Source organism: Dipodomys merriami, unplaced genomic scaffold (genome assembly GCF_024711535.1).
Source record: "Dipodomys merriami isolate MVZ:Mamm:240054 unplaced genomic scaffold, mDipMer1.0.p SCAF_433, whole genome shotgun sequence".
Classification (NCBI taxonomy): Eukaryota; Metazoa; Chordata; class Mammalia; order Rodentia; family Heteromyidae; genus Dipodomys; species Dipodomys merriami.
In genome coordinates, this window is record NW_027205971.1 from 496,536 (window position 1) to 508,546 (window position 12,011).

Genomic DNA, 12,011 nt, shown 5'->3' on the forward strand with positions numbered 1-12,011 from the left:
GTAAGGACATAGATCTTAACATTATCAACCAATTACAACAGAACTCTGTCAACAGCAACAGAATACACATTCTTTTCAAGTTCACACAGAACATTCATGTTGTATTCTGGGCCATGAAAGAAGACCCAGCATGTTAAAAGGACATAAGGCATAGTGAGTACATATTTAAAATAATGGATTTAAATAGATACCTATAATTGATACCTGAACAATTCCAAATATAATGAAATTAAACAACACATTTAAAAATAATCAATGGGTCAAGAACAAATCAAAAGAGGAATTAGAATGCAGTTTTATCTGAATGACAATCTAAGTACAATGTGTCAGACTTTGTGTGAGGCTGTTGAAGCTGACTTAACAAGGAAATCTAGGGCACTAGATTGTAGATTTGAAAAGGAAGAAAGGTCTCAAGTCCTCAAATTGCACAATTAAAACAACAACAACAAAAACCAAGAGAAAAAAAGCAAGTTAAGACTAAAGTGAACAGAGAAAATAATAAAGATTAAAGGGGGGGGAGGGAGGATGGGAAGGGATGGGAAAACAAAGGAGGAGACTACAATGCTTGATAAGAAATGTACTCATTATCTTGCCCATGTAATTGTAACCCCTCTGTACAGTATTTTCACAGTAAAAAAATAAAATAAAATATAATCATACCAAAAAAGATTAAAGCCAAAAATCAATTAAAGATAAGCCAGAGAAAACTGAAGAAGAAAATAAATGAAAGCAAAGTCAATTTGTTGAGAATAATCATACTTGTACATTTTTTACCAGATTGACTATATGAGAGTCATACAAACATGTAAAAAATCATAAAATTTAAAATTGGAAGTCAGGAATGAGAGAAGAGACATCAGTACAGACTGTTCAGATACCAGAAGATCAGGGGCTATGAGGAACAATATTATACAAGTAAGTTCATTAACTTACGAGAGACAAATACTTCAAAAGACACAAAGCACTGTAGCTTGCTCCACAAAAAGATAATCTACATAAGCTTGTATCTATTAAAGTAATTGAATTTGTAACTTGAAGTATTCCTGCAGAGAAAATACCAGGCTCAGATGGCTTTCTAACACGAATCTAGGGAATATCTCCAATTCTATACAATTCTTGTAGAAAATTGAAATGGATGATTGTTCCAATTTATATGACTATGTCTCAGCCTATGAGGCTTGCCTACCTCCTGATATCAGAACCAAAAGCCAAAGGCATACAAGGCAAAATGCACAAAATTGAAAACATCTGCTTTTTTAAGGCACTTAGGAGAATAAAAAGAGAGGCAACTTAGAGGGGGGCTGATGGCAGGGGTAGTACTAATCAAGGTACATTGTACTCATAAATGACATGGAGTTGAAACCCATTTGTACAAATACTTAAAATAATAAAACAAAATTAAAAAGCCAGGCAAGTTATTGGGGAAAAACCTTTACCAAACCTATCTCAAAACAGACTATATCCAGAAAATATAGAAAATTGGCAAAACTCAGAAATAATAACCTAATTTTAAAAAGATTATAAACATCACTATTCATTAGGGAAACAATGGTGAGGTGAGGAGTTGCTATACACTTATTAGAATGGCTAGCATTAAAAAAAAAAAAAATCCAGGTGTCAGGGCTCAGGCCTGTAATCCTAGCTACTCAGGAGGCCAAGATCTGAGGATAGCGGTTCAAAGCCAGCCTAGGCAGGAAAGTCCCATAAACTACTCAAAAAAGCCAGAGTAAGCTGGGCGCCGGTGGCTCACGCCTGTAATCCTAGCTACTCAGGAGGCTGAGATCTGAGGATCACAGTTCAAAGACAGCCCGGGTAGGAGTCCATGAGACTCTTATCTCCAATAAACCACTAGAAAACCGGAAGTGGCACTGTGGCTCAAGTGGTAGAACGCTCACCTTGAACTGAAGAGTGCAGGGACAGTGCCCAAGCCCAGAGTTCAAGCACCACGACCGACCAAAAAAAAAAAAAAAAAAAAAAAAAAAGCCAGAGTAGTGTTGTGGCTCAAGGGGCAGAGTGCTCACCTTGAGCAAAAGCAGCTCAGGGACAGCGCCCAGGCCCAGAGTTCAAGCACCCAAAACCTAACCAAAACAGATTTGGCCTACATTAACTGGATCTCTCATACATTGCAGGCAGGAATGTAAAGTAGTCAGTCACTTGAGCAAAACACTTAAAAAGTTACACACTTGTAGGTATTCCACTTGGATTCACCCAGGAAACCCTTCACACCCATGTTCACAGTCTATTTTTTTTTAATAGCCAGAACTGGAAGCAGTCCAGATGTCCATCAACAAATGGGTGAGCAAGCACGCGATGGAATGCAGCAGCCGTCAAGGGACTGACTGGTGCATGCTACAACATGGTCAGCTGCAAACCGGCCATGCCTAGTCAGGGAGTCAGGTAAAAAGCCAGTACATTCTTCATGATGTCAGTGATATGAAATTCTAAGATATACCAACAAAGAGGCAGAGCTTCAGTGGCTGGCTAGGACAAGGCGGCTGTGAGAGGGTAAAGAGGGACTAAAGAGGGGTGTGAGGAAGTTTTGGGGAATGAAAGGTTTATTATCTTCACCAAAATCAGCTTTAATATCTATCTATCTATCTATCTATCTATCTATCTATCTATCTATCTATCTATCTATCTGATAGAAGTATGCATTTATTAAAGTGAAAGGCAACTAAAGTGAGAAAATCCTTGCAAAATACATACCAGTTAAATTTTTCTTAATATTATAGATGTACACATATCTACATACACATACATGTTCCCTCCAACTCAAGAGCTATAAATAAGAAATTCAAAAGAGAAATAGCTCTCCTTAATGTATCAAATACATGTAACTACACTAATAATCAAAGAAGCACAAACTTACAAGGCATTTGATTGTACATGCCAATTTGGCAAGATCATAGTGCAAATCTATTTTTTTGGCAAGTACAGAAGGAAGCAGTCACTTTCATCTGTTGCTGAGAGGGATGGAGCACCATGTGCCCTGACCTAGTGATGCCCCTGGGAGGGGGTGGGGGCTCTCCCAGTGGGAAGGGCTCATGTTTGCTTATCCTGCTTTAGCAGAAGAGGTTAATGGAAGCAGGCTGAGCACAGAAAGTGGTGATAGTGAACAAGGAAAGTGTAGCTTCTTCAGCCTACAAGCTTGGATTTCTTTCTTTTTTAATGTTTTTTTCTTGTTATTATACAGGTGATGTACAGAGAGGGGTTACAGCTACGTAAGTCAGGTAAAGAGTACATTTTTTCTTGGACAATGTCACCCACACTTGAAGTGCTCTGCAGTTTGAGTTTTAGCTTTAAAAAAAAAGTATTGTGATTTCAGATAACTCATTTTCTTTTTTTTGCTTATCTGTATTTGGAAAATTTTTCGTGAAACTTCGATTCCTTGTGTAACTAGAGAAGTGACATGAAACTGATCTGGTGTGGACCCTAGATGTCCCTTAAAACCCAGGCTACAGGCTTAGTACCCAAGGTGGGGCTATGGGGAAACAGTGGAATGTAAGAGGCCTTGTGGGAGGTCTGTAGGTCATTGGGGTGCCCTACAAGGGCATCTAAGTACCCTGCTCATTTGTCATTTCCTCCATTGCTTCATGGTCATGAGGTGGGAAGCTCTGCTCCATGAGGCACTCCAGCCATGGGTCCAATCCATCATGGAACAAAACCTTCAATCACTGTGAGCCAAAGTAGTAAACCTTTTCTCTGTGTAAGTTTATTATCTCAGGTATTTCATTATGGTCTCAGAAGGCTGACTCACAAAGAAAGCATTTAGATTTCAAAATCTAACAATAAAGTATTAAAACCAAAAAGGCTACATATATATTTCTGGAAAACAATTTGATAATTGGAACCAATAAACTTTAAGTAAAGCTAGGTGCCAGTGGCTCACACTTGTAATCCTAGCTCATCAGGAGTCTGAGATCTGAGGATCACAGTGTGAAGCCAACCTGGGCAGTTATATCAGCAGTTAACCACCATAAAATCAGAAGTAGCACTGTGGTTCAAAGTGATAGCATGAAAAAAAAAAAAGTGGTAGCATGCTAGCCTTGAGTGAAAAAGCTCAGAGACAGTGCCCAGGCCCTGAGTTCAAGTCACACGAGCAACAACAAAAAAAGAAGAAACTTTAAGTAAGCTATTTCCTTTAAGTTATTTCTTCTCTATGTGGTCAGGAGTAAGAATAATGAAAATCTATTAGGAAATAATTTGAAGCCGTTCATAAAATATTCTATCCTACTTTTATTTATATTCTTACTTACTCTTTTATTTTTCTTGCAAATAAAATTAATTCAGAAAATCCAGAATATATAATTAGGTCCTATGTTTAGATAAACCTAAGTCACAAACCTCTTCACCATACCTTTTTGAGTGTGGCACAAGATACACCATCTGGCTCAAATGCATTGTAGCAGCAGTATCTTATTCTTCCTTTGTAACTTCTGTCTTTTGTATTTTATGTGTACCTATGGAGGGAAAAGAGAGAAATACAGCATTAAAGACACAAAATCAAAGCTTAGTGGTGCACTGTTATAGTCCCAGTTATTAAGAAGGGTGGGAATGGGGTGTAGGAAATCATTTGCGCTCAGGAGTTTCAGGCCAGCCCAGGCAACGTCTTAAAAACACAAGTCACATGATCATCCTCCTGAAGTTCAGTTCAGATGATGCCCTAACTCTGCTCAAAATGCTTCAAGGTCTCCCTCCTTCCTATAGAACACAGAACAGTTACCTCATAGACATTCAGAGGTGGCTCCAATCCAGTGGTACAATGAGTCTGTTCGTTGTTCATATACATTTCACAAGTCATATCAAACTTCATCTTTTCTTGTATGGTTCCTCTGTCTACAGTGTCCAAATTCCAACCACCCTCCTAGGCCACCTAAACATCACTTCATTTATGAAACCTCTCACTTTGTCCCTTTGCTTCAGTTTTAAATCCACAATTATCAGTACTCTTCAGAGTAGGTTACATATGTAAGTCTATATTTTGATGGACCCTTGGATCTCTCCCTAAGTTACTTTATAAACTGCTTTATTGAAATATAATTCACACACGTATAATCTCATTTAAACTGAACAGCTCGGTTTTTTAGTATATTTACAGATATGTACCATTATCAGTTATATTTAAAGTATATTCATCATGACCACAAAGAAACCCTTTAGCCATTACCCTCCTACCCGTCCCCCAGTCCTAAGCAAACATGAATCTGCTTTCTATCTCTGTAGATTGGCCTGTTCTGGATATTTCATGAGAACAGAATTATCCAGGATCTGTGGTTTTGTGATCAACTTCTTTCACTTAGTGTAATGATTTCAAAGTTCATCTATGCACCTGCATCATGTAAAGTATGATTGTTTTACTACTGGTCACTGCTAAGTAACACTTAACTATATAAATATTCCATATTTAATTCATCCAACCATCCACCAGTTGGTGGACCTATGAACTCTTTCTTGTTTTTGGCTATTGTAGACCATGCTGCCATAATCATTGATGCACAAGTTTTTGTGGGGGCGAATGTTAGCATTCCTCTTGAGTATGTACCAGTGTGTAGAATTGTTTGACTCTATGTTTATTTATTCATTTTTGTGTCAGTACTGGGATTTTAACTCAGGGCCTGGGTGCCGTTCCTTAGCATTTTTGCTCAAGGCTAGCACTCTACACTCGAGCCACTTCTCCACTTCTGGCTTTTTAAAGTACTTACTGGGAGATAAGAGTTTCATGGACTTTTCTGCCCCAGCTGGCTTTGAATTGCAATCCTCAGATCTCAGCCTCCTGAGTATCTAGGATTATAGAAGTGAGTCACTGGCACCTAGCTTGTCTCTATAGTATTTTTATATAGTATACAATCCATAAAACCCTAGGGAAATCTTTTCTTCTTTTCAATTTTACTTTTATTTTTCTGTCAGCTGTTGGGCTTGAACTCTGGGCCTGGCCGCTGTCCCTCAGCTCTTCAGCTCAAGGCGAGCGCTCTACCACTTGAGCCACAGCGCCTCTTCCTCAATTCTACTTTTGAAATTGAAAATTCAAATTTATCCTTCTCCTAAAACATGAACAGAGATATTTTTCCTTTCAACAGGATAACAGAATTAACTGAAATAATATGCACAAAATAATTTTCTTTCCTCTCCGTTAACCTCTGGTAACCCCAAGTATTACATTTATAGTGAAGACTTAGAACTGTGCCAAGAATGTAGTCTTTCAAGTCTTGGGCCCTTGAGCCAACTCAACAACACAGCTAGCTGAAGAGTAGATTTCATCAGACATGCAATTAAAATAGTGTTCTTTACTCTTTTATTCTCAGAAATGGAAACCCTCCAACAATAGTAATCAAATAAATTCCTTTTCATAGACATAACTTAATTTCTCATAATTCTCCTCTTCCCAGAAGAAGCTTCAAGATGTTTTACCTAAGTGTTTAGTTGTCTTTTGGTGTTTTTTGTTTTTTGCGTTCTTGTGCTAAACCTGGGGTTTGAACTAAGGGTCTAGGCATTGTTCTTTAGTGTTTTTGCTCAAGGCTAGCACTCTGCCACTTGCACTATAGCTCTACTTCTGGCTTTTGGGTTGTTACATTGGAGGTAAGAGTCTTAGGGGCTTTCTTGCCCAGACTGACTTTGTAACTCAATCCTCAGATCTCATTCACATGTGGAAGCCAGGAAATTGGTCTCACAGAAGCAGAGAATGGTAGCTAGCAAAGGCTGGGAGAAATGATAGGGAAGGAGGAAAGGAGAGAAAGGTTGATCAATGAGTTCTAAGTTATAGTCCAATAGGAGTGAGAGGTGCTGGTGCACTATTGCATTGCAGGGGCCTGGAAAGACAAAATACTGCCTATTTCAAAAAGCAGAGAGAACTTTGAATGTTTTCACCAAACTTTAAAGGACTAGCATAGCAGTCAGGTAGAGACATGCAGGGAAATCTTGTACCTATGACAGATCTGGGAATCATTTGTAAAGAAGAGAAAAGATCAAGAAAAGGCTATGGTAACGTAGGCAAAGAACTTAGAGGGAAGAGGCAGCTAGGGACAAATTCATACAGAACACTTCAAAAGCTGACTTCTAGCAAATGCTAGGTTCATGTTAAGTATGATATTATATTCTATAATTAGGCATGCATTCTATTTAATACATAATCAAAAGGCTAAAATCACTTCCTTAAGCCCCAAAAATTGAGATAAGTAATCACTTAAAACTACCAGGGGGTTGGCACCGGTGTGTCATACCTGTAATACTAGCTACTCAGGAGGCTGAAATCTGAAGCCAGCACAGGCAGAAAAGTCTGTGAGATTCTTATCTCCAATAAACTACTCAGAAAAAGCTGGAAGTGGTGCTGTGGTTCAAGTGATAGGGTGCTAGCCTTGAGTGAAAAGGATCTCAGGGACAGCGCCCAAGCCCAGAGTGCAAGTCCCAGGACTGGCTAAACAAATAATCAGTAATAAAATTTAGGTCCTTATATTTTTAAAAGATTGCAGTGATGTTTGCTTCATGTCACTGTAAAGAAAAGTTATGTTTAAATATCTGTATGGTATAGTTAAAATGTTAAATTAGTTCACTTTTAAATTGATATGTCAATTTATAAATATATAGTTAATTATAGGTATATACAGATACATATATGTGTATATGTGTAGATTAAAGATATATTATATATGTATCTATGTCTGTAGATTACAGTTTCTATAATTAGAATTTTAACTTGGAATGGAGGTTAATCAAGTTATTTCTTTTTTTTTTTTTTTTTTTTTTGGTCGGTCGTGGGGCTTGAACTCTGGGCCTGGGCGCTGTCCCTCAGCTCTTCAGCTCAAGGCGAGCGCTCTACCACTTGAGCTACAGCACCACTTCCGGTTTTCTGGTTGTTTATTGGAAATAGGAGTCTCATGGTCTCTCCTGCCCGGGCTGGCTTTGAACCGCGATCCTCAGATCTCAACCTCCTGAGTAGCTAGGATTACAGGCGTGAGCCACCAGCGCCTGGCTAATCAAGTTATTTCTAAGCAGCCTCACAGCAGTGAGCTGGTTCTTGGGCCATGCTAGTCCAGGTTGCATCTTGATCACAGAGCACATGATGGTATAGTAAAAACTCTGAACTAAAACATATGTATCTCAGATTCTCATTTTACAATGGCCTCTAAATAGCCTGTGGTTTTAGTGTGGATCAGGTCATTTAAATTTTTTTCTAAGTTTCAGTTTCCTGGTGCTGGAAGACTGGTGGAGGTAATTTCTAAGTTCTATTTCAACTTGGAAAGTGTATGATTTTGGCATGTTATTCCATTTAAAAATCTTTCATTCAGATTCATACATACATATGTGTGCATGCACATGCGTACACACACCAACACACACTCAGACATATACACACACACCCTGAGTTCAATTTATGACTCAATTTCCAACAGTCTTTAATTGCTAAAAAGCTAAGTCAAAAAGAAAACCAGAATATAAACACCCTGAGCCTCAGCAAATTGTACCTGTCACTGATCCCCAGTACAGCAAAGAAGATGCTGTGAGCACTCTGTATTCATAAATTTCTTGACTCTTTGCCACAAGGTTACAATCTAGGCATGGAGATAATAGAACCACAGGTAGAAAGAAATGTTTTCAAAATAAACCTTAGGGCTAATGAAGGATTATCTAGCATGCATTTTCCCCCCTAAAATTTCACAGCTATTAGCAAATTCTTTTTTGGTATTCGTTTTTGATGGTTTCTCTCCTGTTTCTACTTTGCTGCCCTGAACAGTGTTCCTTTAGCACTACTGGTTTTAAAGTTAAAAGTTCCATGGTATGTACTGAGGTTTGTATTGACTTTTTGGGAAAAGGGGCTCCTTAGCCTCTGCAGTGGGCTGAATTTTATTTTCCAGCCACTCTCCAAATCACATGTTGAAACACTAACTCCAAAGGTGGCTTTAGAAGATACAGACTTTAGCAGAGGATTGAGGATTTCCTGAGGTCTTAGGGTGGGGTTCTACCTTACACGATTGATGGGGCTTAGGAGAAGAGGAAGGGAGACAGATGGGAAGGTACTAGAGGTAGCACTTGTAGGTCAGGAAGATACCTCACCACATAATGAACCTTTAGGAATCTTGGTCTTATATATCTAACCTTTAAAACTGTGAGCAAATAAATTTCTATTGTTGTATTTTGTTCCAGAGAAGACCGGAACAGACTATAAAAACAGACTGAAAAACTCCTCAGATGATTAAAAATGGTTACTAATCTAGTGGTTAAAATATGTATTTCTTTTCCTTTTTTGTAGTTAGAATAGCAGGGTTTTTTAAAAAAATAAATCTTTTCACACACATATTGATAATTCAAAGAACTAGGTAAAAAGTATTATTCTTTGAAATGGAGCTGCTTATTATGTTTAGTCTCTGCCAATAAGTGAAACCCACCACACACAAATAAGGTTCCTAGGATAGATATACTTAAGGGCAAAATCTTGACTAAAAGTCATCCTCCAGAGACTAAATTTATTTGACCTCTCAACAATGCTGCCTCTGAATATGAAGCTAAAATGTCTATGGCTCCTCAAGATAAGTGAATACAACTATTTTGCTTTACAGGTATGCAAAGAAGTTTCTTCAAGTTATTTATTTGACATTTGGAAATAAAGTGAAGTGGGGCTGAGATGTAGCTCAGAGTAGCATGCCTCACAGCATGTATGAGGCCCTCAGTTCATCCATACCACAGCAAAACCAACCAACCAACCGACTACATAATAATAATTAAAAAACACAACACAGCATCAATCCTCCACATACCATGAGATTTAAAATACTGTTTAACCTGTTTGTAACTGGAATCAACCCTCTCCACTTCCACTAGCCTTGTCTCCCTGTAGGTCAAATCCAGCTTAAGCCCACCATTATCCACACTGTTCAAGACAGAAATCCAAGGTCCTTGCTGTGATCTGCTCCTCAATCTCATCCTTACTAACTTACTAACCAGATGCCCCAGCTGCTCAAAATCCTCCCCTCAGACACTAAGATTCACCTGGGAGCAAGAGAAGAAAAGAAGTCTCCTTTTTGATGAACTAGAATCTGCGCAAGGCACTGCCTACATCAGAGACGTTTTCTCTTTTTATGTCCCTGGAGAAGAGTGCTACAAATGCTTAGTTTCCTCACGGTACTTAGCATACAGGATTTAGGTTGTCTGGGTGAGTATGTCCCCATCAGAAACATGCACTGATGGAGAGCAGGGGTCCTATTTGTATCAGTACTGTCCAGAAGACTGGCTGACACATTGTGTGTGGGCCAAGAGCTGTTGCAGGCTACTAATTCACATCTGAAATTTATTAGAGCATTCTCCTTTTAGAGGAATAACATGGGAAATATTCCTATAATGTACATCACCATGATTTCTTCATGTGCTTCTCTGAATTACTGTTTCTACAGACTGCTTAAGATGAACTTGACCTTTATTTTGAAGATTTATTGCTTTTATTAAATGATGTAATGTCCAAATGTCAACAACTTCAGACTGTCAGCATTCCCAGTGTACTAGCTGGATGTCTTAATGAACTGGCATTTGAAATAACTCCCATTTAAACATCTACAAACCTCTTTGGACTCAGACTCTAGATGTATTAGTTTTACAAAAGTGAAATAAGGTCTAGATTACACAGTGCACAAAACTTTAATCCTGTTCTGTAATATTTTTCCATACAAAGGGTCTTAATACATGATATCTTTGCAATAAGTTTAGATTCCATAATTAGGCTTGCATTCATCAGCAAGCCCAAAATATAACATATTAATTGATAGGACTTCATCCAGTCTTTTACTAGGATTTTTGATCATTCATTCAATGGTAGTCTTGTGGTAAATGAAGACATTTTATAACAAGTAGAAAAGAGAAAGCACACTAGTCCTGATATTAAACTACTCTAGGCATAGAGGACAGACAAAAGTAAGAATTAATATAATTTACACCACATCACTTCATTAACATTTATTCTGTACCTGCAACTCTGTCTGCTAGGCACTACACCTCATTTAAGCCTGAGCACAACACTGTGGCAGAGTTACTATTATTGATTTCGGTTTACAGATCCAGACCTGCAGGCCAGCTTCACAGAGTTAGTGTGCAGTAGAACTGGGATTCAAAGCTCAAGCCAGGTCTTTAGCCCCTTTGGTTGAATGTTCAGCTAAATCATTCTGTGAAAGACTTCAGACATGAATGACTTAAATTATAAAGGATTCCATGCAGCCTACAAACTGCCTGAATTCTACCTATGTAATCATTCTGATTTGTTTTGCTCATAGCTGAACCAGAGACTAAACCTCTTACTCTCAAACTTTCTTTTCCCTTTGTATTTTTTTAAAAGGGAATATAATCCAGCACCATGGTGTACACCTGAATTCTATTGTTCTCAGGAGGCTGAGGCAGGAGGAATGATTGATCCCAGGAGTTCAAGACTAACCTGGGCAACATAGAAGCATCATACACATTCATGCACACATGTGCATACACATGTGTACAGATAGAGAGGAGTATTATCAGAGAGTGGTATGCAAAACCAAGGAAGTCTAATGTTTCCAAAATTGTCTACACAAGTGTGTTTAGGTGTGCTGAATTACAGAAGTATATGCTGTTACAACTGTCCACCACACTCAGCACAGTGGCATGCTGTCTAGGGTATAGCCAGATGTGGAACAGATTATACCATCTGGGTGTGACGAATTATACTCGAGGTTGTTCACCCACTGATGATGCATTTCTTAGTACTCATCCCTTTTGTTGTGTGATGTGCAACACTGGTTTAAAATATAAGACTAGGGCTGGGAAGATTGCTCCGTGGTAAAGTGCTTGCCTTGCATGCATGAGTCCCTGGGTTCAATTCCTCAGCACCACATAAACAGAAAAAGCCGTAAGTGGCACTGTGGCTCAAGTGGTTGAGCACTACCTTGAGCTGAACAGCTGAGGGTCAGTGCCCAGGCCCAGAGTTCAGGCCCCACAACCGGAAAGAAGGAAAGAAGGAAAGAAAGAAAGAAGGAAAGGAAGGAAGGAAAGGGAGGAAGGAA

The 12,011-nt window shown here is 38.6% G+C and overlaps 1 protein-coding gene across 2 annotated transcripts in view; it reads right to left on the reverse strand.

Moving 5' to 3' along the window:
- LOC138807781 (serine/threonine-protein kinase TAO3) overlaps positions 1–12,011 on the reverse strand; it is a 134,958-nt gene that overhangs the window by 69,887 nt on the left and 53,060 nt on the right. For both annotated transcript variants that reach the window (XM_069993542.1, XM_069993543.1), the window contains exon 2: positions 4,358–4,460. The gene's annotated coding sequence lies outside the window, so the exon portion shown is untranslated. The remainder of the gene's footprint in view (positions 1–4,357; positions 4,461–12,011) is intronic.